At 45.3% G+C, this 8174-nt stretch overlaps 1 long non-coding RNA gene across 1 annotated transcript in view; it reads right to left on the bottom strand.

Moving 5' to 3' along the window:
* Nucleotides 1-8174, bottom strand: part of LOC145457646 (uncharacterized) — a 379671-nt gene that overhangs the window by 263769 nt on the left and 107728 nt on the right. The gene's annotated exons all lie outside the window — the stretch shown is intronic.

Below are 8174 nucleotides of genomic sequence, written 5' to 3'. Positions count from 1 at the left end.
CCTCTTCACGTAATTTTGTGAGGTCTACATAGCCTACACGACATGATCTACTGTTGTCTCAAAGATTTGAATAATTCCGTTGATTTCTTTTGCACCTCATAATTTGATAAATCGTGCCTGTATATCCTAATATGGTCGGAATCAAATTATATTTCAAATTGCAGTAACTAAATCAGTGGTTCCCAACCTTTTTCATGTCGTGGCTCCCTTGACCGAAATTTGAGCCAAAATTACCCCCTTAGGATAAATCTGTCCGATGATTAAAAAAGGTCATTTTTACCGCGCAAACACCTGTTGACTGAAGAATAAGACGGGCGGTACCGAGTGTTTGTTTTTAGCAGGGCTGTAAGAACACTTTGTAGACCACCAAAAACAATGGTTTTGGTCTTAATCAAACAAATTCTGGAAGGCTTGACTCAACTGACCCCCATACCTCCATTTATACATACAATTCACTGCAGCATAAACACACACACACACACACATCCTTCCCGCAGCGAACTCAGTACGGTATCACATGATTCGTAGATGTGGCTGTGTTAGTTAAAAGCGAACACAAAACATATCCCTTTGTGTTTTCAGTTTACCATGCACCTATCACTAATATAACTGCTGTGCAAAATCAGTATGCATACATTTACTGGTCTCGCGATTTTTTCTCAAGTTTGCGTATGCTTTTGCCCAATAATATTGGTACTGTGCAACTTTGCATTTATTCATAGGTTAAATACCGTAATAAATGATCAAACTGAAATACAAAATAACAGTTGCATCGACTAGCCTAATCCCTATTGCTCCAACAACTCACAAGACGTGGGTGCCAATACATACATGCACACACGTCGCACAATCACAACAAGAAGACGAGATCGCTCATGCGTTTAGGGAAACTATTAGAGAGGGAAATAGTAGTAAGAGATAATCACACATCCCCCCAACTCCTAATAAAATCAACGAGCATTGAGTGAGGAGTTCAAAATACAGCGAGTAGAGAACGTCCAACCAAATACTGTAATGGCGATTGAAGCGAGAATCAACATAAAATCTGTGCCCCAATAACGTAGTCCTTGTGCCATACTGGCGGAGTAACATTTCTGCCCGAGCGCTGGCGTCTATCATTAGACGGTGCGGCAACACTAGTGTCGTCGATCGGTACTTCAACTGGTAGATGATCTTCGGCACTCGATTCGGCGGATCTCAGCACGCCAGGGTCTACCTCATGTGACTGTCCACTTCGAGCGGGTGGCGAAACGACTTGAGGTGACGTAGCTGTGCCGGGAGACGAGACCGTTGGCTGAAAATATGTGTGCTTTTGGTTCGTGAAGTACGGCTCAATCTTGCGTAGAAATTTCCTGTTACGCAGCGTCAATCTGCCGGAACCGTCCACTTTCACGAGGTACTGGTCATGGTCCCGGCACTGAACCACAGTGCCGGTTCTGTCCCAGCGAAGGGGATAACGACCGTTTTGGTTTTGTATGCGACAGACATCACCTTCAAGAAGCGGTGATAATGGCTTAGTGTTCAACGACAGAGATTCCAGCTGCTTCGCAAATCTGGTACGTAACGTGTGCTCGCGACTCTGCCAGAGGTTCCTCCATAATGGCCTGATGTTGCGCTGGGTGAAAACTGGGACCCATGCTTTGATCGGCAACGCATCTTTCAAAGTCCTGCCAAATACTATTTCTGCAGGGGAGAGTCCATTCGCGGGGTCGGGGCAATTGCGAAACTGTAGCAATGCCCGAGTAATTGCATCGGTCCTGACGCTGCCATCCTGCGAAATGTTGCCGAGGAGGAGTAGTTTCATCGATTTCACCGCGGCCTCCGCGCGGCCATTTGATATGGAGTGGTAGGCCGACGACAGCCTGTGACGCACCCCCCCTTTTCGAAAAAATTCCCGAGTGCTGTGCGCAGCAAATTCGGGTCCCCCATCACTGCTAAGTTCTTCGGCCACTCCAAACGTGCCGAAGTAACTTCGTAATGCATCTTGGAGTCCGAGGGCTCCAGACGATTGCCCACCGTGCTTCACATGGAATATCTCTGGCCAGTTGCTGAAGCGGTCAACAACGACTAAATAGTGGTGGCCTGCGGCAGTGCAATAATCAGCGGCAACAGCTTGGAAAGGGTAGGTCGGTATGAATGACTCGGCCGGAGGCATGTATGCTTGACTCGGTGCCATTTTACTGCAGTTGTCACAACGTGCTCGTGCACGTGCTATACACTCAGTCATCCCAGGCCAAAATACTGTGGCCTGCGCCCTCTGTGACATGGCAGCAGTCCCTTGGTGTGCTGAGTGTAAGATTTCACAGATAACCCCTCGCAGCGGCGGGGGAACGACAATCCGGTCATTATACATGACAACATCGTCTACGATTGAAAGGTTGTCGCGGTACCGCCAATATGATTGTAGTTGAAAAGGCAGTTTGTCCGATTTGTCTGGGAATCCTGAGATGATGTGAGTTTTTAACTCACTGAGGACAGGATCGTATGCAGTACTGCGCTTTACATCGTCCCAGGAGACAACTTCAATGGCATTCAATGATGCGCGGGAGGCGGCCATGATGCTGATTTCAATCAGATTGGTGTCCTCATGGGCAGACACGATGCTGTCGCAGTGGTCCAATGGCATGTCATCCACTGGAGTCGAGGGAGCAGGGTGCCTGGAGAATGCATCAGATGCAGGAATGAGTTTGCCAGGAACATGGACGACACGGAAGCGCCATGACAATGTGCGCTGCTTCAGACGAAAAATCCTTGAGTTAGTAATTTCATCAAGGGAGCGGTCCCCAAAGATTTTTACCAAAGGTTTGTGGTCAGTGCAGATGATGAGATCGTCACATCCGAGGGTGAAGAACTTCGTATCTTCCAATGCCCATGCGATTCCAAGCGCCTCGCCCTCTACAGAACAATAACGTTGTTCGGCGGATCGGAGGAACCTTGAGCCAGCGAGAGTGATTTTCCACCCATGGTCGCAACAGTCAGGGGTCAAGGAAATGCATTTGCAGTACTTCTGTCGCAGCCAGTAGCCAATGCCAGACCTTGACCAGTCCGGGGTCAGACACGTTCTTCTAGTGGGGTCAAAGATCCGTACTCCATTTTTGATAGCGTTGATGAGCGCGATCTTGGAGTTCGCAAATGCATCATCAAGTTCGGAAGTCCAGCAAAATGGAGTTTTCGTGCTTAGTAACGGTTTGAATGGTGCCATAATGGTAGAAAGCCGACCATAATGGGATACCTGGTTGACCAGCCCAAACCATGCACGTATATCTGCTATTTTTGTTGGCCGTGGGAAGCACTGTATTGCTTCCAAGTATTTGGGCAGAGGTCGAACATCCTCGCCAGTAATTTCGAAGCCGGCGAACTCGATGTGTCTGCGGCAGAACTGGAACTTGGAGGCGTTTAGGATAATACCTTCACGGCCCATTAATTCTAGATAGTCAATCATTCTCCACCAGTGCGTGGCAAGGTCATCGTCCCAGAGGACCGTGTCGTCCACGCACTTCGTTTTGCGTGGTGTGTCGGCAATGATGCTGTCGTAGCGGTAAGCGTACCCGTCACCACTGGTCAGGTATCCCTGCGGGGCAACTCTATACCGATATCTCCCGAACTCAGTGATGAATGTCAGAAGGTGTCTATCTTCTTCACGCACGGGCACGGAATGGTAACCATTCCAGGCATCTGTGACAGACCTGTAAGTGTTTGGAGGTATCGAGCGTGCTTGTTTGAAAGGAGGCACAACATGGTGTCTTTCTCGAGAGCAGAAGCGGTTCAGCGATTGGAAGTCAACAACTCTCCTCGGGCTGCCATCTGCCTTGCGGACCCATATGGCCCTATGACACCAGGTCGTTAACGTGTTCGGCTCCACTTTTTCAATCACCCCTAATTTTACGTCCGCCTCCAACTGCTTCTCAATTTCCTCTTTCCAATGAAGAGGAATGGGAGCCGGTGTGTGGACTGCAGTCGGTGTCGCTGACGGATCGATATGAATGGAAATAGGCGGCCCAGTCATGGTTGGTAGTGGGCTGTGTTTGCACTTGTTGAATGTGGATGATGCAAACCTCTCAATTAACCACTGCTTCATTTTATCAACATTCTCCGCACAAGGCTGGAATGGCAGCTGCTGGGGGCGTGGAGGAGGCGTGGACCTCCGTGGGCAGCTACATGTTTGATGCGGGTTACGCTCAAGGGTTGACTCTCGTGTCGCGTGGAGTGCCGCTGCCCCAATTTGAGGAAAATCGGGCCCAATGATGCCCAACTTCTGCATGGCATCTCGACTAAGGTAGAAGAGTTTCGTAGAATCAGTAATGTATACCATCTCAGCGGTTTCTATGACATCGCCAGAAACTGCTGCACCCGAAAGTCGCAGAAACACAGCGCCCAGGATGTGGATACACTCATCATTAGCTGCAACCATGCGTTTCTTCACCGGGATGAGATGCTGGTCCTTGAAGCCGCATGCTCGAAACAGTTCCAATCCCATCAAGGATGATTGTGCACCAGTGTCCGATATCGCCTTTATCTTCTTGGGCGATATTTTGGGACGCTGGATATTGAACTGAGCATAATCGGCTTGCCGGGTGGAGACCAAAAGATCAATGGTCGGTTGTGCCTTGCAGTCTTTCAGCAACCAGCCGTATGTGCCATCGAATATGTGGTGGTCCAATATGACTTCCGAAGCATGAGAATCGACAGTGTTATTGGTACGGTTCGATACTGAAGCGATATCGATACCAGAAGCAGTGCCAGTACTAGGCGTCTCCGATTGTTTGCTTTTTCGCCAGCAGGCTAGACATTGTTTAAACTCGCGCAACCTCGGCTTACCAAACTTCCCATGCAAGAATTTAGACTTCTTCATGACACTGCCACATTTGCTACATTTGACGACTTGGGAGAGATCGGGCGAAGGCGTGCCAGTTGACTTGCTGGCTGCGACACAAGAGTCATGCTGATTTCTCAACTGGGAGGAGGTGGCACGGAGCGCCAGTTCCTTGTTTTCAATAATCTGGACAGTTTCGTCTAGCGATTTTGCATCGAGATTTGCAACACCAAGGACTTGCCGCCGAACCTCATCATCAGCCAGGCCAGCGATGACAATATGCTTAACAATTCTATCAGAAAAGTCGTTGACTTGGGTGCAGTCATGCTTGGTACAAGTCATTTGGAACGAGCAAATTCTTGCGGACGATTTAACTTTGGCCAGAAATGCACTAAAGGATTGCCCTTGATCCTGCTGGGCCGAAAATAGAGCAACGGTGCGCATGCTTGTGGCGATTTTGACAACTGCTAGAGATTCGATAGCTTTCAGCATATCACCTTCACTGACCTGATTGAAGTCACCGACTTGGTTGAAGAGGTCGTTCGATAAAGTTATCTCACAGCATTGCCAAAGGTGGCTCTTGATTAGATCGTCGGGTATCTCGGTCCCTTTTTTAAAATCGTCCCATTTTCTGAGGAAGATTTGCCATTCCTCGGCAGTGGAGCCACGCGAAATGACGGGTCGTTCCATGGCAGGGGGTCTCGAACGCGAGACAGGACTGCCTGCTGTGTGGATTAGACCGTGGATCGCTAGCTGTGCGGCGGCGCCGGCTACGTCTTCGGTTTCAGTCTCATACTCGCAGTCTTGGATTGGGCAAGAAAGCTTCGGCATTTTTAATCCGTATTAAGTTTGATCATGTGCAACTTTGCATATTTATTCATAGGTTAAATACCGTAATAAATGATCAAACTGAAATACAAAATAACAGTTGCATCGACTAGCCTAATCCCTATTGCTCCAACAACTCACAAGACGTGGGTGCCAATACATACATGCACACACGTCGCACAATCACAACAAGAAGACGAGATCTCTCATGCGTTTAGGGAAACTATTAGAGAGAGAAATAGTAGTAAGAGATAATCACACAGGTACTTTCATACATAGCAGGGTTGACCAGACTCAAGTCCGACTCGAACCAATCCATATGACTCGAGAGTAAGGGGGACATTTCATTGTAATTTCGAAGAACAGTAAAGTGACCATCCTAATGAAATTTCGTCTGCTCAAAGTGGAGAAAATTAGTATATTATAAATCCAAACCATTCAATATCAACAAACAAAGTTATAAAAAGTGGGTTTAACAAGACTTCAACTGGAAACTCAGTAGTCAACACAATGACTTGGACTCGACCCTCTGCTCGGTGACTTGGACTCGGACTTAACTCAATGGTGAATTGAAAATGACTCGAGTCAAAACTATGAAAGTGAGATTGACATGTGACTCGGAGCCTCGTGACTTGGTTACTGCCCTGATATATAACATACACATGCACTCTTGCTCGAGTATAAAACTAGAAAACCTGCAAAATTATGGGTTATTAGCGTGAATTCGGACCCTGAAACTCGCACTTTATTTGTTCTGTAGAAGCAATATCAGTTTAAATCAACCAAATAAAGCAGTACAAATGTTTATTCGACTGATTGTAGTTTTTGAAACGTTTTATACAATAAATACAAAATATTAAAAGTAGCGCTATTATGTGGGTTTTGAAGCAATGTGGGGGGTGGCTAACCAAAAAACTGCTATATATGAGCCGGTTTCCAAAAGCAGTGGAAGAATCACGAATCGAGGTGAGTAGTATAGTTGGAATCGATCGGTACGCACCAATCATGCGTGTCGAGTCCGCCCCTGAGGCTATTTACGTTCATCCTGAAATTTCGCCACGTCGTCCTAGGGATTTGAACTAAGTATTGCGTAAACTTGACATACTAAGCTGTTTTTCGACTTTCCTATAAACTATGATGTCTATGCAAGACTATATTCGCTAGATATCCTATTATGTGTATTTAGGACTATATATTTTCGCGGATAATATGAGCTCTCAGATAACACTCATCAACGTTGAACTATGCGCGGTTTTATGGTGACATATTAAAATACTACATGTATTTCGCGCAATCAATTTATGTGTATTTATGACTAAATATGATGCACTCTGTAAATATTGAGAAATGGCATCATCACTAATTAATTTATGTTCATTTATTTCGAAAAAAGAGCATAGTATATCAGTAATAGCGTAATAGCGTAATAATGTAAGCTGCGTCGGGTGCTGCTATAATGTTAGGAGCGAATATAGTTGAAAGTGCACGTTTGAACGCCTGTTAGCATGTGCGCATAGAAACGTAGTAAGACGCATAACAGAATTGTGATTATTTTAATGTTGTTCCATACCGATCGGAAAGATAGCACACCCAATTTCGTAACTAACTACAAAATCCCTAGTAACGTAGTCAGACACATACCGGAATTTACGCAAAATCGGTATTGCTCTGCGATAATTTTTATCACCATGTTTTAATAATGACTCGCTTCCGAGAAATAAATAACATTCAATATACGTTAGATGATACTTATCCTTAATATTCCATTCTGTGTATTTAGGGCTAATGCGACATCACTATGTTGGCGACAGGTCCGATTTGAACACACTAATCTTGCGAATTAAACTTATCGCCCAGCACGGACACTCAATGAAGAGCACCCCGGAGCACCCACATAAATGCTCTACAATTCTTGACATATAATATACTGAGCATATAATAAGCTTACAAAACTTATACTTGAGTACTCCGAAATGTACAAGTACTTTACCTTTACACGACGTTTTTTGTAAAATGAATACTAATTTTAATGAAAAGTAAAAATGCGCGAAAAACAAAAAGATTTATGAATGCTATGCGAAGCATAGATATGTAACTGTCTCCCCGGTAGGCGGTTATATCACTCTATTGACCGGGGATAACTTATCCGTCCATAGTTTTTAAACTTGATCGTATGTCTACCAGTTACGGTTTCTGCAGTCTCCACATTTTACGTCTTATTTTCACTAGACGCAGACAAGCGATTCTCAAGCATAGAAACATAACTACTTACTGGAAAATCGTTACGTAGAAGTGGGGTTAGTCTACGAACATAACCACTTACTTATTACTTTGAAATCTCTACTTGTACTTGTATTCGAGCGGAATTGCGACCGATGCATTAATGACTTTAATACTCTGTATTTTAAATTATCATCGCAAAGTGCACGAATTTCCATGTTGATCAAATACCAAAAACTTTGCTTGCTATCAGAGTTAGTAACTAAGCGCATAACAGAATTTACCCAAAAAATCGGTACTCCGAAAATTTTGT

The sequence above is a fragment of the Botryllus schlosseri genome, chromosome 15 (genome assembly GCF_051294905.1).
Source record: "Botryllus schlosseri isolate E-star chromosome 15, Bs_hap1, whole genome shotgun sequence".
Lineage (NCBI taxonomy): Eukaryota > Metazoa > Chordata > Ascidiacea > Stolidobranchia > Styelidae > Botryllus > Botryllus schlosseri.
Note: the sequence above shows the minus strand (reverse complement) of the source record. Positions and strands in the feature narration are given on the sequence as shown.